The sequence below is a fragment of the Lissotriton helveticus genome, chromosome 3_1 (assembly GCF_964261635.1).
Source record: "Lissotriton helveticus chromosome 3_1, aLisHel1.1, whole genome shotgun sequence".
Classification (NCBI taxonomy): domain Eukaryota; kingdom Metazoa; phylum Chordata; class Amphibia; order Caudata; family Salamandridae; genus Lissotriton; species Lissotriton helveticus.
Window position 1 is genome coordinate 1,860,197,865 of NC_136061.1, and position 19,941 is coordinate 1,860,217,805.

Below are 19,941 nucleotides of genomic sequence, written 5' to 3' on the forward strand. Positions count from 1 at the left end.
AGGATCTGTGAAGTGATAAACTCTTCCTTTGTTTCCCCTCTATTGCATTTAGGTGTGAGGCTCCAGACGCTGTCTACCACCATGTATCCCAGACTTGTGTTCTGGACTTAATTGATTAAATGTAAAGAGTCAACGCACTGCACCTGGCTGGAGGCAGGGAACAGGGACCTTCTATAAACAGGAAGTGCAGGGAAGGGGCAAAGTTTGAGGTGCCCTCTTACCAAAATATCTATGCAACACACTCACCAATCATAAAGCAGTTGCAAGAAAATCAATAATTCAGAGATAAGGTGAGTCAAGTCCTCAACAGGGGAGCAGGGACCAACTGATTAGAATACAGAACATTAATTAGACAGCAACAGAATGCAGGAATTCAGAACACAGTAGGATCCTAGAACAGAACAGGGGCCATTGTACTTAACGACCGAAAATTAAGACTTGCATGACAAGCAGCAGACATTACGAACCCTATCAAGCAAACCCTGATGAACCTGCACTGATTGATCCTTTTATCTAATGAAAAGAATTTCTCTTCTATTTTATCTGGATAAGCTCTATTTTGGGTCTATAACAGTCCATTAGATTGGTTTTGTTAAAGTGTTAATTCAGGGCGATATCTTAACCAACCTGTTTTTCCTCTCACTCCAAAGTATTTGTGCAATATAGTTTAAGCAGTGGATCACTGTTTTATTGTAGATACAATGTTGACAGGATCGGAAATAGGAACACGTAGGGAGATGTCTGTACTCATACACGTTTAAACAATGATTTAGAAGATGAGACTGTTTTTCAGACTGGGTCCCATCCTGATTTTTGGCAGCACCGCCATTATTGGTAGAAACTAGCATCATCCAAAATCTCTCAAGTGGAAAGTAGGGAATCATTGAAAGAACTGGAAAACAAATCAGGTAAAAACTTTACCCCATGGAGCATTGGTGAGTATGTACATGGCTATGTCGCTCCATGAGGGCTGATTATCACTAACGAGCACATATCTTTTTAGATGACAATGCGTTTAGAAAAGAATGGCTTAGAAGTGGGTGACAGATTGGTTGACTCTTATAATTAACACAGCAAAAAAGATTATCAGACAGCATGTTGATAAATATTCAAACAAGTGAAGATCTGTCGAAAACCCAATACAGATTGGCGTACACTAATCCAACCAGAGATTAATACATTTTGGAAGGATATAAAGACATTTACCCATGAGGTTACTTACGGTTATGTCGCAAAACAATACTATTTAAAACAATCTGAAAAAAGACATCTCACCATAGGAGATTTCACAGGAACAGGTGGACATGTGCCTCCAGTAAAGAAAGTAATGAGATCGAAACAAAGTTGTGGTGATGAGGAAGATAAAAGGACCATTTTTACCTATAGAGTTCTTGCCACCACCTTACATGTCTCCTTCCTTGGTTTGCCTAGCCAGTTTGGTCCACCACAGATATGCCTTTTAACTACAAGCCCTGGCCTTTTTCCTTTGAGCTCCCTGGGGGACAGGGAAGGGGAAAACAGAAGTTCCCAAATTACACAGTGGGAAGATATCAACAAAAGAATTATGCTCCTGAGTAGCCATGCGCTATATAAGAGTCTGAAATAAATAAATAAATAAATAAATAAATGTGCGGTTTAGCCAAGGAATCAAGATCAGGGACAAGCAACACATTAACTTAGTTGACAACCTTCCTGACAAAGTTCTGACTGAATATTTATTTATTTATTAATGACACTTATAGAGCGCGTACAATTACCCGTGGGCGTCTCGGCGCTAATATGCAATGATGTCTCTCCCTGATCAGTATGTTCAGAAGCTTGATTTACTGATTAAATAACCATGTTTTCAGTTTTTTTCTAAACTGAAGCAGTGAGGAACTTGTTTTTATGTGGTTTGGTAGGGTGTTCCAGATTTTAGGGGCCGCAATTGAAAAGCGGCGGTCGCCCCAAGAAACTGTTCTGCTGCGTTGGACCACTAGTTGGTTAAGTGAGGTAGATCGAAGTGTTCTGGACGGATTGTAAGGAATTAGTTGCTCTTTGAGAAAACGCGGGCCTTGGTCCTGCAGGGTTTTGTAGACTATGCACAATGATTTGAATTTTGCCCTATTTTGGATAGTTAACCAGTGGTAACTTTTCAGAGTGTCCGAGATGGGTGCGAATTTAGGTTTTTTGGACAGCACGCGTGCCGCTGCGTTCTGCACGGTCTGTCATTTTTTGGTAACTCTGTTTTGTGCATTAAGCAGAAGACCATTGCAGTAATCTAACGATGTTAGGACCAGGGAGGTGACTAGCGTCTTGGCTGCTGAATCTGGTAGAAACGGTGTGATTTTTCTTTTCATTTTAAGCTTAAAATGGGCGTTAGCTGCCACCTTATTTGCATGGGCCATGAAGTTGAGCTGGTCATCGAATGTCACTCCTAGGTTTCTGACCTTAACGGTGGGGCAGGGAGGGGTTCCTAGAGCCGATGGCCACCAGGCTGCAGACCAAGCTGGCATAAGGTTACCAAAGATAACCACCTCCGTTTTATCGGAGTTGAGCTTCAGGCAATTTTTTGCCATCCACTCACCGATGGCATTCATCCCGCTTTGGAATCTCTCTGCCACCTCCTGTCCATTACCCTTTATGGCCAACACTAGTTGAGTGTCATCGGCGTATGAGGTTAGGCCCATCCCATATGCTTTGATGACACTAGCGAGGTCCGACACATATATATTAAATAGTGTCGGACTTAGGGATGAGCCTTGGGGGACCCCACACGGTAATGACAAATCAGCTGATTGAAAAAGGCCCAGTGTAACCGCCTGGGTTCTGTTGGCCAAGAAGGAGGCAAGTAGGTCCCTAGCAGTGAGCTGAATACCCATCCTTTCGACACGATCGACCAAGATCTTGTGGTCGACCGTGTCGAAGGCTGCTGAGAGATCCAGAAGGACAAGCAGAGCTGTTCCTCCTTGATCGCGGATGACTCTTATGTCATCAGCTGCTTTGATGAGAGCGGTTTCCGTACCATGGTGTTTACGGAAACCGAACTGAGTGTCATCCAGCAGGTTATGACTTTCTATATATTCCGACAACTGCTGATTCATAGCCTTTTCGGTAACTTTAGCTAGAAAAGGGAGACTCGCTATAGGGCGGTAGTTTTTTAGTTCACCTTTATCTAGACCGGGCTTTTTAAGCAGGGGTTTGATCAGCGTATTTTTTAATGAGTCAGGGAGGGTTCCAGATGTCAGTATAGTGTTACAGACATGAGTAATGATAGGGATGACTGTGTCTGGCACGGTTGCGATCACAGAAGTTGGGCATGGATCCAGAGCTGATCCAGCTTTGATCGATTTTACTATGCCCTCAACTTGGTCAGTGGTAAGGGGTTTAAAACTGGTCATGGTATTTTTAGGGGTGATCATGGGGGTGATAGCACTACTGATGCCCAGGTCTGATTTAAAGGCTTGTTAAATATCATTTACCTTTGCGAAGAAGAACTTAGATAAGGCATCACATAATGCTTGTGATGGGGGTGGATTAAGATCCGGGGCATTTCCAGAAAGAGTTTTGGCGATGTTATATAGCTGTTTACTAGCGTTTTTCGCAGTCTCTATATGGAGTGTGAAAAAATGTTTTTTTGCTGCTATTATCATTGCTTTATAAGAAGCAAGAGCTTTTTTGTACTTTTCCTTATTTTCGCTGTCGTAGGTTCTTCGCCAGTGCCTTTCCCTGTTCCTAGTTAATTGTTTTGGGATTTTTAGCTCTTGTGTATACCACTGAGCTTTAGGCAGATTTCTGTTTCTTGAGAGGGATTTAGTAGGTGCCAGCTGAGACGTGGCATCGCCCAACCATTTCTGGAATTGGTTGGTTGCAATATTGGGATCGGTGGATAGATCCGGGCTGGTGTTGTTTAAGAGCAACGTTAGGTCATTGGAATTAATGTCCTTCCATGCTTTGAAAGTGCCAGTTTTCGAGTGAACAGCCTTTTTCCTCAGCGAGCCTTTGATAGTGAGGCTGCTAAGAATGACTGAGTGGTCTGTCCATGTCATGGGGAGAACTGAGGTTATACAGAGACCTTCCACATTTGTAAAAATTCCATCCAACGTGTGGCCTGCCTGATGGGTGGGGGTCATGACCAATTGTTTGAGGCCCATTGTTTCTAAATCTGATATAAGGGAATTAGTATCCCTGTCACCGATTTGCTCCAAATAGAAGTTGAAGTCACCCATAATTGTGGTGGACTCTTCTGTGACTATGGACTCAGTGATGTTACTTAAATTGGTTAGAAACGCCGATCTGGTCCCAGGGGGTCTATAAAGAAGTACTCCCTTGAAGTTATACGTTATATGAATAGCAAGGGAGCTTACTTAAAAGAGAATTAGGTTTGGTACTTATCAATGGACCTGACAAATTCAGACTCAGGTGTGAATTATCAGAATTTATTCGAAGAATAAAATTGATGGCTTTCTTTTCCTCAGTTGAATTAGATGATGATGAAAGAAGTGATACAGGACTGAGAAACAATCCCCATTTCCACCTCCTTCCCAGAATATTCAACCAGTGGTAACAGTTGTGAATTGTCAGCCAGCAAAGAAATAGAGAACATCAATGTTAGTAATAGAACAACTTCTTTAACCTATCAAAACATTATTAAACACCATTACATGAATAAAGGTCAAATATAGTAACTGGCAATTACTTTGCGCCATAGGGGCGTGCCAAGGGTGGTGCATGGGCGTTTCCATGCAACCACCCTAAGTTTCTAACGCTAAACCCAATTTACTAAACACAGTAGATTGGGTTTAGCGTGAGAAAGCTGTGCCATTGAAACTAGGCGCAAGGAAGGAGAAATGCTTTCATTTCTCCTTCCTTTTGCGACTCTGCATGCGTGCTGCACTCTGAAGCATGCATACAAAGTGGGAAAAGCTTTCCCCTGCGTCTAGACATAGAATTTTGTACTTGAAGGGTATCCTTCCTGTACAAACCCTATGCTGGACTCCCACAAACACCCTAGCGCTATGGCGCTGAGGTGTGTGGGTGGCGCACGGCAGCTGAAATCAACGCAAGGGAAAGAAGAGGAGAGAGCCATATCTTTGAAAAAATGGCGCTCTCCTGCTCCCCCCTTTGCACAGCGCAGCCTCCGCTGCGCTCCGTTGCATGGAGATTTGGTAAATCTCCCCCATAGTGTCAGTCATTCTTTAGACAAGGATTCTAAGCGCTTTTCCGAGATTCACAGAACGTCGAGACAACGCCAGGACTCAAAACCCTTCTCCCCAGTTTTAAAGTCGGCAGCTCTGGCCATACGCCACATCCTCTTCCTACACATGTCCTTATGTTCCCCTCCGTACAGAAGCTAAAGGTAAGAGATGTGGAATGAAAACTCGTGTTGGGTCCGATGAGCCCGGCGGCCCACCTGTAGGCAGAGGAGCACGTAAACGCTTCTCCAAGAAGCGGAGCACAGAGACGCGACGAACTCATTCGCTTTCCCATTTGTGGCCTGCTGGGATGTCACGGTCCCCATTGCTGCTTTAATGCTATCTGGCCTGAGCACAGGGGGAAGGCTGCAGAGAGGGGCTCTTCCGCCGACAGCCGGTGCAAGCTATCGCACAGCCCATGAGCGCATTAATCAAACGTGCGCTTTGAAGTGGGCTTTAACCTGCAAGAAAGATATTCTAGCTCGTGGCGGAAATGCTGACGGACGGAAATAAAAGCACCCGACGCCTCAGAAGGCTAGATAGCATAGAAAGCGTGCGGAATGAGCGCGCCCGGCTGATGAGGTTTTACTAAGGACGAGGAATCAATCTGTTGCAATGCATCCTGAATATTGTGTCTCTTTTTTTTTAGCATCATCGGTGAGTGAGTGTCAGTAAGTCTACCATCAATCAATCAACATCTTTCTAAACTTCAGCAGCCAATCTGACTTGCGAGGCTCATGCAATTTTAACAAGATCGACATCTCATACAATATGTCTAGTTCTTAATGTAGCTTTAACAAGCATTGGCAAAGCCAAACGGTCTGGCCCTCCTATTGTGCGTAAATCCCGATTGCTGAGCGCACAGTCTCTTGCAACGTTGTGACTGAAGAGCAGGAATGTGGACTGCAAGTGGCTTTGCTTTGATCATTAGAGTGAGCCTGCAACGAAAGAAGCAGCGCTGCCAAAGCACAGGTTGCTAACTGCTCCAAGCAATCTCATATTTCAGCTTACTTAGAGCCCATCCGCTCAAGCATAAGGTGTTCACTGTCAGGCAAGAGGATGCTTAACCAAGTACTGAGGAAGACACACTAACAGATGGCTCTAGTTTCTAAGATGTAAAGGTTTTGCCTGTCTCAGTCACAGCAGATGTTTGCAACCCAAGGACAATTCCAAAAATCTTCCTTTCACTGGTCCTCTCTATGAAACTCACACAGACTAGGAAAGTATCCCGTCTTAGACAATGAAGGCCCAATTCACAAACTGCATTTTGTAATTCTGTATTACCTACTACAAAATGTGATTGAGAAACCTAAGACTGCAAAACTCCCCCTCCACCTCTCCCGTCTTTTCTATAGGGAGAGCCTCACACATGTACATCTACTTCGTAGTAGTAAAGGTTTGAGGGACATAGTGAGTTGGTAGAACAAGGGTCACACTTGTTGTTACACGGGAGGGGCTTAGGGAAAAGTAAGAAAGGGTTTAGGGTGTTGCTAGGGAGGAACATGCACCCACAAACCAAAAGAGGAACCCCATTGCTATTATAAGTGCATTCCCAAAGTTACTGCATCCAAAAATAGAATCCAAAACAGTAATACATGTGCTCCAGTTCAAAGCTGGGGTAATGGACTTTGGCAACCAATGGATCTGGCAAACCCGCCCATAAAAGAAAATGGTGGTAGGGACTTAAAATTTGGCCTGGGCCGAGTTCACAGAGTTGCGCAGAATCCTGTGGGTGGGCGGAGTTTTCCGGCACACCTGGTAATGTTGCATTTTATATCAAATGCAATGTGCAGTATGTACTCTCATTCAAAATCACGTGCGAATGGCACTCTGTTTATGGTGTTGGGCCTGTTTTTCAATTCCCTCTTAATCTTTTTAATCCTCCGCCCTCCTAATTAATCTACCCCTCTTTTTTATTTATTGTGTTAGTGTTTGTTTTGGTGTCTGTGTATTTTACGTCTTTTTGGTAACTTTTGGATTTTTTGGTTATTTTTCCCTTTACTTCCTTATTTCTTTCTTCCTTTTTCCGTTTCTTTACTTTATCCCACCCATAGCAGAGCAGGGAAACTAGGGGAGCAGGGCGAATAGGGGAGCCGGAGCCTCCAGGACCCCCAAACAGCAAGCAGCAGGAGCCGCCTACTTTGTGGGCAGCGGCGCTGCCCAGGGGTGCATCTCTGGGCAATCTTTTGTGAGGTGGAGATAGCAGTACTGTTTTTTTCATTCTGCATCACCTCCTATCCATGCTTGCAAAAGGTAGCAGGCCCGACAGTGGGTACCCCCTGCGGGAGCATCAGCAGCATCGCGGCAGGGTGCACAGGTGTGTGCTGCACACCAGCGGAGTCCAGCTCACCACCCATCAGCTGATGCACCACTGGGCAGATATCTTTCACCGGGAACAGGACCTGCTCGACCTGCCAGGTATCGAGATTCTGGGGCTCAGTGAGTACTAATTATCTGTTGTGTTTATGTTCTAGAGTGCTAAAAAAACAAATTCCGAATAGCATGCTGCTCACACTCCTTTAGTTTACGTTAGAATATTATGTGATCTAGTTTCAGCTAGGCAGGTGTTCACACTACCCAACTGTATGCAGTGGCCCTTGCTTTGGCTGATTAATTAAGAAGTCATTGCAGATTCTTCTGTCCTTCTGTCACCCTAGTGAATCAGTGATATCAGTGAGTTAGAGTTCAGTGTAACTTTCTTTAGGTAGCTCCTGCAGTCCTAAGCTCTTTTACACTGATGTGTAGTATGCATCTATGCATTACAATAAAGGGAGACTGAGTTGATCTGTCGGGGGGTTGAGAAATGAAAATAGAAACAAAGATCATTCATTGTAATGCATTAGTTCAAATGCATATTTTGTTAAAGAACTTTGGAATAGGGATTTTAGGATTTGTATGGCTAACTCAACGACAGTCGATAGGTTTGAATCTAGTACTATAGGCAATCTGTTTTAGATAAGTACAATGTGACTGCATTTGCCTGTCATAATAGTTTTGTGGAGATTAACTCTACCACTAATCTATTTTGTAAATTTTTCTTTATTTCTTATATCAGCACTCAAGTGCAAGTCGAGAGGCATTGCGGAGGCGGGTCCAGGAGGAGCTGGTCAGGAGGCGTCAACCACCAGTGGCACTGCAGAGGGCTCTGATATCCACCAGGATCTTGTTCGCGCTCTATAAAACTTTAAAAATAAATCAATAAATAACCTCAATAAGTCCTATAATTTATTATGATAATTTCTCTAATGTTGGGTTTTATGATTGTTGTGGTTTAAGGTAGAATCTCAGGGTATTGGAATGTTAGTGCTGGGGTCCAGGACGGGATCGCCCCCGCCAGGCCGGCAGGGGCTACCGCCGGCCTGGCAGGGGCAATCAGCCCGCCATCCTAATGGGGCCCTAAAATGCTTTGTGTATTTAATATGTTTTTAAACTTTGATGTTTGGATTATATTAAAGAATAGATTTTGCTATCATATCTATGTATTCCAGACCCTGGATGTTAGGATACATTCTTGTTTTTTGTTGGAGGTATTCATACATATTACTGGTTTGTTTACTTAGTTTTTATCCTATTTTGCTCAGAGATTGTTCCACTGTGAGCACTTGTTAACTTTGTTCTTTTTTAATTGATTGTATGAGTTTATGAAGTGTTGGTTGTCCTCTCCTTATTGTGGCCTTAAAGGCATTATGCCATCCTTCTACCGCTTGGTTAGTTTTTGCTTGTTGTGCGATAGTGCTGCTGTAGACATTCCACCAGGGAATTTGAAATTATGGCTGTCTTCGGTGACCTGAACGATGCAATCTCCCCACCCAGGTGTCCTCAAAGTTATCTAACAAGGGACTTAATTTTGTTTCATTAGTGCGGTAGAAAGGGCTATCTAATAATGGGTTATAATAATATGCTACTTCTGTTGTTGGTACAAATGCTAGTGCAATAAAATGTTTTATTTGGTATGCAAAGTTACTATGAGTAGAGTAGTCTATACTTAAGGTGGATTTTTGTAGGTGTTTCCACATACTTTGGTTAAAGTGGTAGTAACACGCTTGAAGTGCAGTATGTGGGTATATTTTTAGAATAGCTTGAATCATAGCTAATTCAAAATCGATTATTATCCTTTGTGGATAATGATTATCAGTTACATCTTTCACTGTTGTTAAAAGTTCTAGATAGGTGGCATTGTTTTTATTTGGAAGTAAAGTATAAATGAATGGTACATTTGTTTCCTGAAATTCACCATGAATGGTGTAAAGTTGATAAAATGGTTTAGGACACACTTTAAAAGTTCCATCCATCATCCATGTTTCAGACAGTTTTAATTTTTGCAAGTTATTATTTGTTGCAAAAATAAGAATTATTTTATCTACTTTTGTTGTCATATAGTAGGAATTTGTCATCTTTGTGGGTAAAAGTATATTCAGGCAATATATCTATTTCTTCAAAGGTTTTGGGGGTGGGTGGGGTTGGGTCAGAAGCTCTTTTTGTCTTAGCAATTAATCTTTTCAGGTTGGGAATAGAGGGCAATTGTCCTGTGCCATGTTCAGGCACTTTTGTCAATATATTTTTCAATATTTCAGTGCTTGTTTGTTGAGCGCGTGTGCTTGTTTCTCAAATTGTTTCTAGGGCTTCCCTTACTTTTAATTTGGTTACATTGGGTGGATGGTTGTGCTCTATAACATTCACTACGTTATTGTCTATAGTTGTAGCTCGACCATAACATGCAGTTGAATAGTATTCACTACATTTCCAATGTGTCTTATTATTTTTCACCTTTTCTTGCGTAGGTATAACCCATACAACATAGCATCCATTTTCCTTTTTGTGATGTAATAAAGCTTGCTCCTTCAGCCATTTCTATGGTATTTCTTTGAAAACATATACATATGTGTTGAGAAAATATGCTTTTGCAATTTCAAAAAAAGCCTGTTTTAATTTTTCTGTATTGTTGATGGCTTGTTTTCCAGCTTTTTTCTTTTTACAGTTGTATTTTCTGTAGATGGTTAGAAAATTGTTTATGATAATTATATTATACATTTTTGTTCGTTTCTTTGTCTCAGAAATTCGTTTACACAGGCAAAATACTTACTTTTTGTAGTAGATGTATTTGCTTTGGTGGTTGTTCTTTGGTAAATGCAGTTTGTGGAAGCTGTGAAGAAAAATATATTTATTAGTTTTGTTTTCAATTTTAAAGCATGTATTCAAGTTAGAAATAATACATTTATTTATGTTAAGACGATGCTTCTTTTAAAGTAGAATTAGAGAAGGTATTTAATAACATTTGCATTTAATTATTTTTGATGGTGATTTTAGCAACTTTAGTTTGGTTTTCAAAAGAAGAGGACATTTTATTACTTTAGGTAGTTAAGTGAAGGAGGTAGATGCATTTATAATAACACAAAAATGCTTTTTCTTACCTGTGTTGTAGTATAGTTTGTTATAGTAGGTCTTGTAGGTATTTCTTCTCTCTCCCTCTCCAGCAAAGTAATGTTCTCCCTCCGAGTTTGGCCGATAAATGGTAATTTTACTTAAGTTAAATATTGGTTTTTATAGTGTTTACTTAATTACTTCTCAGTTTTAATTGGTTTGTGTTCTTCTAGTTTGAAATCATTGGTTGAGATACTTTTTTTGAATTTTGTAGCAGTTCATTTGTAATTAGGTAAATATATGTGTTTGTTCTTTATAATATTTTATATGTTGTTATTTAGAAATATTTGTTAATAATTGTATTTTATAAGGTAAGTAATTGTAGTTTATGTTATATATCTAATTTATTATGAGTATACATTTTTTTGTGATTACTTATATTTATTAGCTTTTTTATATTTGTTTTATATTTGATTTAAATATATCATTATTTTTATATGTTAGTATTAGTTTATAATATTTTTTAGAATATAATAAATTATTCAATAGTTGTAAGGAGTGTTTATTAAATGTTGAATAGTATTATCAATATTTTTTGTATTCTTTATAAGTATATTTGTAAGTCGATATTAGTGTTATCGATATTATTGTAGTGTTTCATTTTAAATGACCCTTTTTTGATAATTTTGTTGTCGATAATATTGTACTCGATATTTCTGTTAACGATATTTATAACAACGATATTTAGGTTTCAATATTAGTGTAAAATATTGTTTAGGGTTAGGATGGCGATATTTTTGTATTCCATATTTTTACAGCGATATTTCTGTATGTGTGTGATTTGTGTTCGATATTAAATCAGTGATCCCTTTTTTATCCATATTTCATGGTATGTTTTAGCTGACTTTCTCCTGTCTGTAATAGTCTATAGTTTTCTTCTGCTTTGTTAGTAATCTTTCCCTCTTCCCTATATATCTTGTGGTACTGTAAGACTAAGAACACATTTTTGGTCTTCTTCTGTTTACTGTCCCTGGGGGCCCGTTACGGGCCCCCAGGGACTCCGAGGCACTGGGGAGTGCTTATGGGGGGTACCTATGGTACCACCAGAAGTTCCATGCACAACATGGCAGGCACCGTGCGGTGCCTGCCATGTTGTGCATGGAAGTGCACAGCATGCCATCCTGGCATTGTGGTGGGCGGTGCAGAGTGCACCGCCCGCCACAATGTCAGGAATGCTGGATGCGCCCGCCACTGTGGCGGGCGCACCCTAATTGCAGGCACGGGACCCCCGCCCTTATGGCAGGTGGTCACTATATACGATGGAATGGCGGGCGGACAAAGTCCGCCCGTCATCCTAATGGGCCCCGAAATGTATGGATGGAATAGAAATTCTGGGGAAAGATTGGATGAGAGAAAGTAAAGCTTAAATCATGGTGGCTATCAATGGGTGAATGTAGAAGGATGAAAGGATGAATGAGTAATTGCTTGGATGAAGAAAAAAGGGAAAGCTTCTACAGAGGGGCATGCTCACCTACGTCCCGTACTTGGTTTTATCAAAGCAACGGTTCAAATTGGGGGTGTTAGATCTGGCATTACAATGCAACAATCTCAGATATAATTAATTCATTAGCTCCTTGGTTTAGCAGATCCCTAAACAAGGAAAGGAGACATCTGAGGCTAACTGAATGGAAATGGAGACAACACCCATCATTTCCCCCAACTACTGCTAAGAAAAGAACTGAAACAAATACAACAAAAGCATTCTCAAATTAATTTTTTAGAATAGAACTGGAGAACGCTCAAAATAGACTATGTAAACTCTTCGAAATGGTAAAACTACAATCAAATAAATTGGCCAAATCCGTCAGTCAGTCAAAATAGCTTTATTTCGATAATACATATCCTAAAAGCTGCAAATTTCACATAATTTTATATAAATAGAATAAAATACAAATTATGGCCAAATCCTCTAAAGAAGCTGCTAAACCAGTTACAAGCTGTGGGAAATTCGCATCTATCTTCACAAACATAGTCAATTCATCGGGAAATGGATGAATCAACACACTCCTATCAAGCAGTGTCCAGAAATGAAGCTCAATGGTCTAACCTTCAATTTATTTGACAACAACGACATAACCACTTCAATGATCCTCTCCCTTCGAAATGTTCGACAACAACCAACCAATTTGTCATTCCCATCTCGCCAGTGATAATCAATGCCTCTTTGTCTCAAGGTTCCATACCCGACTGCCTAAAAACAGGGCAAGTCATCCCCATCATAAAAAAAATGACAACAAACTCTGCTGACCCAAGTACTTTCAGGCCAGTATTCCCCTATTAGCGTAAGTGCTAGAAAAATGTGTGCATCAAAAACACTTCTCTAAATGTAATCTGCTAGACGGCAGCCAATCAGGTTTCAGACCAGACCATAGTATGGAAACTTCAATACTTCATATAGTGGATGATGCCTTACAATCATTAGACCAAGACAAAATGTGTCTTTTAATTCTTCTGGACCTTTTCGTCTGCCTACGACACTGTAAACCATGATAAATTGCTAGATCAACTCAGAAACAGGATGGAATTGTAGGGAACCATTCTCGAGTTGTTTAAATCTTTCTTGGAGAACAGACCTCAAAGACTTTTAGCAAATAAAAATCTATTGTCGCTGTACGATTGAAGTACTGCAAGGCTCAACTCTTTCACCAACTCTATTTAACCTCTACATGGATCCACTAGCTGAAAGACTGTATGTAGATGACACACAGGTTTATATAAAATTTCGTTACTGGAGGAGTACAAGACAATGAATGAAGCACTAAAGATGACCATTACATGGCTAACAAGTAATCAGCTTAAACAAAAAGTGCAAAAAATAGAATTCTTACTAACATCCCCCCAAAAGCTCCTCTGACATAAAGGAATAGACCAAATTGATAATCATGCTTAATTGCATCCCGATCTTAGTGGACTCAACCAAATCACTAGGAATCATGCTGGACTAGAAACTGAACATGCAAAACCACATCAACTCGCTGGCTAAATGCCTGTTTTCACCTGAGCTGTCTTAGAAAACTGAAACCATTCTTAGAAACGTCAGAGCTCAAAATGGCAGTTCAAGAGTTGACCATCTCGAGGATCAAATATGGATGTACAACTCTATCTGGTCTGCCCAAGATCTCAACAGCTCAGCTAAAAGCTTGTCTCAATGCAGCTGCAAGACTCATAACAGGCTCTAGAAAATTTGATCACATCTCTTTGCGCTTATGGGCTCTGAACTGGCTACCACACAAAGCCAGAATACAACTCAAACTGGCTTGTATCAAACACAAGGCACACTCTAAAGCACCTTCATATCTAACTCAGATAATTGTGATATCCGGTGGAGCTAAGATCTTCCTAATAGATAAATTTCTTGCATATCTCCCTACAGAGCAATTACCTAATCTTTAGAATATTGATAATCAACCGTTCCCTACAAGTATATAATTTGCTAGTCCCTCAAGACTTCCAAAATGAATCTCATTGGGATCTATACAACTTCTTTCAGAGACCCCACCACGAAACATACCGAGACGGATGCGCAGCTAAACTGTAGACTTGAGTACTTTGTTATTGGTGTTCAGTCGCTTGTAAATGAATTGCGATACAATGTATTCTTGCAGGTTCAGATATTATTGTAAGCGCACATGTCTTTTCTTGACTACTGATTGTAATGTTTACACTTGTGAGTTACTATGACGCTTGGTTCTGTCGCGAATGGGACAACTATATCCTTGTTAAACGCTCTAGCACCATAGCGGATCATTTTTTTGCTATATAAAACAGTAAATATACAAAACTAACTTAACTAGTTCACTTTAATCCATAGTTCTACTACCTGAAGATAGATGAAGCAAGCAATAACAGAGAAGGCATCACAACTTCACAAGTGAGGTCCCACCCAGGTGAACTCCAAATATAGGAATAATCGGAAGGATTATTCATCACAGGCAACTAAATGGAAGAAAAAAACACTGAGTTAGTGGGTTATACATTATATCATAGCTTTACAAAGAATTGTGACCAGACTACTATATGACACAACCAAGAATAACCGATGGTGATAAAGATAACAAAAAATAGCAAAATGAACTTTTTAGCAATGGGGAGCTAGTATTTAATTAAAAGTAAAGTTACCAAATCCTCTAGTCATGAAAAGTGGACTCAAAGTCTGGAGTGGACATGGTTACGCATTTATGCAACACAAGGCCTGAATGATGATACTGATGACTGACGTTCTTCTATATCTAAAATATGGATCACTTTTACATACTGGGGAGTAATTGGGACCAGTGTGGGCTATTGCTTAGCTAATAGAAGATAATGCAGTGAGTTAGAGTCACCTTCACCACATCCACCCCACCAAGTGTTTGATCCATTTATGGTATAAAATAAGCCATATCTCAATAAATCACACAGCTCGGGTAAAAAGGGTTAGGGGTTTGTTGAATGGATGGGAAAGGGGATTTGAATAAGGTGTGACAAAGACAAACCCTACACAAAGACAATATTCATCTGGGTGATGAGCAACACATTAGCATCATCAATCTGTTGAGGAAGGAAATAAAGGAATGAGTATGACACAGTTTAGTTAAATGCATTGCAAACAGTCAGTCAGCCCCAGAGACCAAATGTATTATTATATATCTAAATGTTCTGTCACCTAGGTTTGAAAAATAATAAATAAAGATTATGGACGAGTGAAGCGAACACAAAAAGTTCTAAAAAATGATTCTTTAAAGAAAATGATACTGTATTGCCGAATTGGGTGGTGCATCTGCATTCTTCCTGGATTGTCCATCAATCTTGGGTGCCTGGCTGAAGTGATCTGGTAAGGTAAGCATGAGTGTTATGGTGCATTTGACTCTTGATCAGGAAAAGAGAAGGCCTGCAGATTTTTAAAACAGAAACGATATTGTTGAGTCAAAAAAAGGACAGAAGGTATGCTTTATGAGGAGTAAGCATGAGCGTAAAATCCATTCCGCTCGCGGATTTTGCGGATTTTTGGCAAATTCGCAATCCGCGAACTCTCGCGAACTTGCCGAAAATTCGTAAAATCCGTGCGAAGCAGATTTTTTGCTTGGTCGCACTTGCCAACTAGAATACTATACAATTTCGCGGGAGTAAACACTTGCGAACACGTAGATGCGGCGGGCAGCGACAATCTCGCAATTGCGAGATTGCAAAATTTGCAATTTCGCACAAGAAATCCACCAGCAGGCAGCATAAACCTTGAAAATTATGATTTTTATCAGAATAACTCCTCAGGTTGACATTTGCCTGCACTTTTTCTTTGCAAGGAGTCTATTTTGGGGGGGGGGTGGGAGGAAGGAAGTGCCCCACAGTCTCCTACTTCCTGTTCCTGTCCAGCAGGCTCCTCCCAGTGCTTTCTTCATGTGCTGGTCACTTTGATTTGGATCTTGACCTGGAAGGATTACTTTTTGTGGATGCTGCTGGATATTTGGATATTTGCAAAACTGAAAGCACTCAGCAGGTGCAAAAGTTCAATCTTATTATTAGTAACCATTCCCTGTAGTGCTTCCTGAGGGGCCCCTTCAGAGTTCATTTGCCTACTTGCATCTATTCTATGACCCTGCTCTGACCCTCACAGCAGGCTCAGAGAATAGCTACAAGTATACAACAAAGGTCCTGTTAAAAAAATTACACTGCAACAGAAAGCAATTACAGACAAAACTGAAAGCACTCAGCAGGTGCAAAAGTTCAATCTTATCATTAGTAACCATTCCCTGTAGTGCTTCCTGAGGGGCCCCTTCAGAGTTCAGTTGCCTACTTGCAACTATTCTATGACCCTGCTATGACCCTCACAGCAGGCTCAGAGAATAGCTACAAGTAGGCCACAAAGGTCCTGTGAAAAAAATTGCACTGCAACAGAAAGCAAATTACAGATAAGGAAGCAGGTGCCAGCCAGACTGGAATTTTAAATTCAGTGCCACATTAATCAACCCCAAATTAATTCATGTCAGTTGAAGCAGGGCAGGTGTGCTTGCTTTTTTTCACCCCCATAATCTACAGTGATAAACCAACCAGAGGGTGACACTGATGTACCAGAGGGTGGCATGGGTGTACCAGAGGGTGGCAGTGGTGAAACAGAGGGTGCTGTGAACCTGTGATGATGAACCAAACGTAGAAACAACAAAATCGTGGCCGTTGCGAGCCAACAAGTAAGTTCGCAATTGCGAACTGGTACACAACCCTCGCAAACTGGCAGAAACCCTTGCGAACACAAATAAAATAAAAAATCCGCAAATTCGCGAGAGTTCGCGGATTTTGCGGATTGCGAATCCGTAAATACGGAAGTTCGCGGATTGCCAATTCGCAAAATCCGCCCATGCTTAATGAGGAGTCCACCAAGAAGACTCAACGGCAGAGCAAGAGCATACTCCTTTGCAATCATTCATTTTATGACTTATGTGCAATCAATGAAGTGAGAGCAATTACAACATCCAACAATCACAGACAAGTGGCTGCATGTACCGGGCTGATCAAACTCGCAACTGTTATGATCATCATCATAACATTTAGCCCAGCATGTGCATAATGTGATGATGTGACATCATCACATGCCTGTCGCTAGTTACCTACAGCAACAGGCCCCCACCAAACCACATAGTTTCAAATTTAAGCCAGTCAGCACACACACTCAGCAGAATTGCATTTCCCAAATCAAATAATCAATGCACCTCTCACCAGTCAACAGAGTTGAGAAGGCCTCTTAGAGGCATCACCATGTTGTTTCCCTTGAAGTTGATAACTTCCTTCTGGCAGATGTTGAGGTAGTCACAATCCAAGTCCTTCTTCGTCCTCATGACTCCAAGTAACGAATATGTCCAACTCCGTTCTGACTACCGACCCAAATGAAGAGATTGACCTGTAGTGCAATACTGTTGATGAACAACAAGAGAAACATTGAATAATTTTGTGTGTAGATTTGTGTTTGTTAGATAAATTGACTGGTTGTGTCTTTGAGGAGTATGAACTAGAAAACAAAGCCGTGTGGACACAGTAAGCAAATCTCGCTAAGTACCAAAGGGGAAGGAACAATCACCTTCAGGAAACAAATGATCGCCCATTAGGCCACCAACATTGTAAATCATCACAAATACATTGTTAAACAGCATACCCACTCTCACTGTCTGCCACCACATGAGCCATCTCAACACTCAGAGTCACTCACATATCACTAATTGGTGTATTACTTACCTGATCCAATTTAAACACGGTGGTACACTGATGATCCTCTGATTCATGCAACACACATTAGCCATTCTTGCAAATCAATAATTCTGGGCCAGTGGGGCACGGGATGGAGGCAGGCATTCTCTCTTCACTGTCCTTGAAGGGAATGGGGGGGCTTCTTCACTGCACACTTGCCCAACTCCAATCCGGCTCTACATGAGTCTAAAACTGTGGGGCTGCATTAGTCAGTCTGACACAAACAAACAAAATACATACTATAATGTTCGCCTAGCTATATCCTTTTTTTGGCAAAGCAGTTCGCCGATAGGAAGCTCTATGGTGACCCAGGCCTACTCAGTAGTCAGGGAAGTAGAGTTCATCCTCAAATATAGGTGGTTTGCCCAGATGTTAGTCAGCTAACAAACTACCATGACCTGATTCTGACCAATCACCCTCATTCTCCTCCTATCGTACTTTAGGTATGTTGTAGTTTGGTGGTGTAAAGTGCTGATTAATTTTGATCATGGTTAATCTGTCGACATTTTGGGGTGACAGACTTGTCCTTCTCACTGTGACAACTACACCAGCTGCACTTAACACATCAGCAGACACTTTGACTACCAGACAAACCAGATACTTTAATGCCAGCCTGCTGAGCACTGGCCATTGGTGCCTCTTCCCATACCAATAAACCAATGGGGTTTGATCCAGATACACCTCAGTTGGGTAATCTAGATAGGCCTAGACCATCCTCTCAGTAGTCATTGGTGCTCTAACTTGCTCGACCTCTTTTGCCTTTGCCTCTGGCCTGAACGTAACCCCTGCCTTTAGAAACCAATCATTGCAGATTTTAAGCCCTATGTTCCTGTTGTTGCTGGTGTGCTTGTTGGTTTTGGCTGCTGTAAGTTAACAGCACTGCCCTCCGGCGCTATGGAAGTTGAAGGCTGCACCTAAGAACCTCTGCCGTGGAGTAGGCCTCAAATTCCCCGCCATTCTTTTTCAAAGTCGCTGGCTGGCTCGGCATGCCACGTCTTGTAGTTTGAAAAATCCATAATTGAAAAAGGAATAAAAGTGGGCAGTAATTTTTTTGTACCGTCGATCAAGAATTGTGGCACAGATATAATGTTTGGATGTCACAATCTTTCTTTGCAACCTAGTATTAACAGCCAAACTAAGGATTAAGCTCACCACCAACTCATGGACATCTTTTTCTTCATTCACACCTGTGCATATTTCAGACACCTCCTTTAGCTGTTCCTGTAGTATATGCAACAATGGGATAGCTTGTCACATGATGCTGTCCTCCTTGCTGACGTCCTGTGTTAAAACCTCTAAAGAATGCAGCATCTTTGCCAGGCATTTGACTAGGCCCCATTGGTTCATCACAATGATCATACCTTTCACAGTTGCATCCCCTCTTTCATGACATTCATTGATTGGTCTATACTGCTCAAACAGACCTTACAAAATTTAATAAGTTGAATTCCAACTTCCAACGTGTTGGCACCTCCTGTATGAGAGCATTAACTGGCATTCTATTATCATGCTGAATGATGCTTAACTGCTTCCGGGCTTTAAAACAATGGCTGAAATGAATGCAGATTCTTCGACAGGTGGACAGTTAGTTGTTGACTTGGTCTTCTTTTTTGAGCCACAGTCCTGTACAATGATGTTGACGCAGTCCCTCAAACACCGATCCCTTAATTAGCCATCACCTGGCATAGCCTTAATGATATTACTTTAATTGTCCATAGCAACAAATCCAATGTTAAGCCCTCTGTGTCACAGCCTTTCAATGATCTTGTTGTTAAAATCATCCAAGATGTTTTCAGCTGTATGAGATTTCTCCATGGTGAACATGGCTACTGTTGCATACTTCCGAGTGCCATTAAAAAACTTTAGCAGTGTCAACACATGCAGATATCATTTTTCTAACCCCTGCAAAAGAGATCCAGTAATGCACATATAATCGTTGGCTTGGCAGTTGGTCCACATGTCTGTTGTCAGGTGGCTAGTGTGAACAGTACTCTGCTGCACAGCTTGTCCAAGCAATTCCAGTGCATTGTAATGTAGCACTTGAACAGCAACTCTTGCAAGATAGGTCTGGCTGGGAAACCTCCATTTCAGGCAGATGGCCACCACAAATTCTAGAAAATCCACTCCTTCC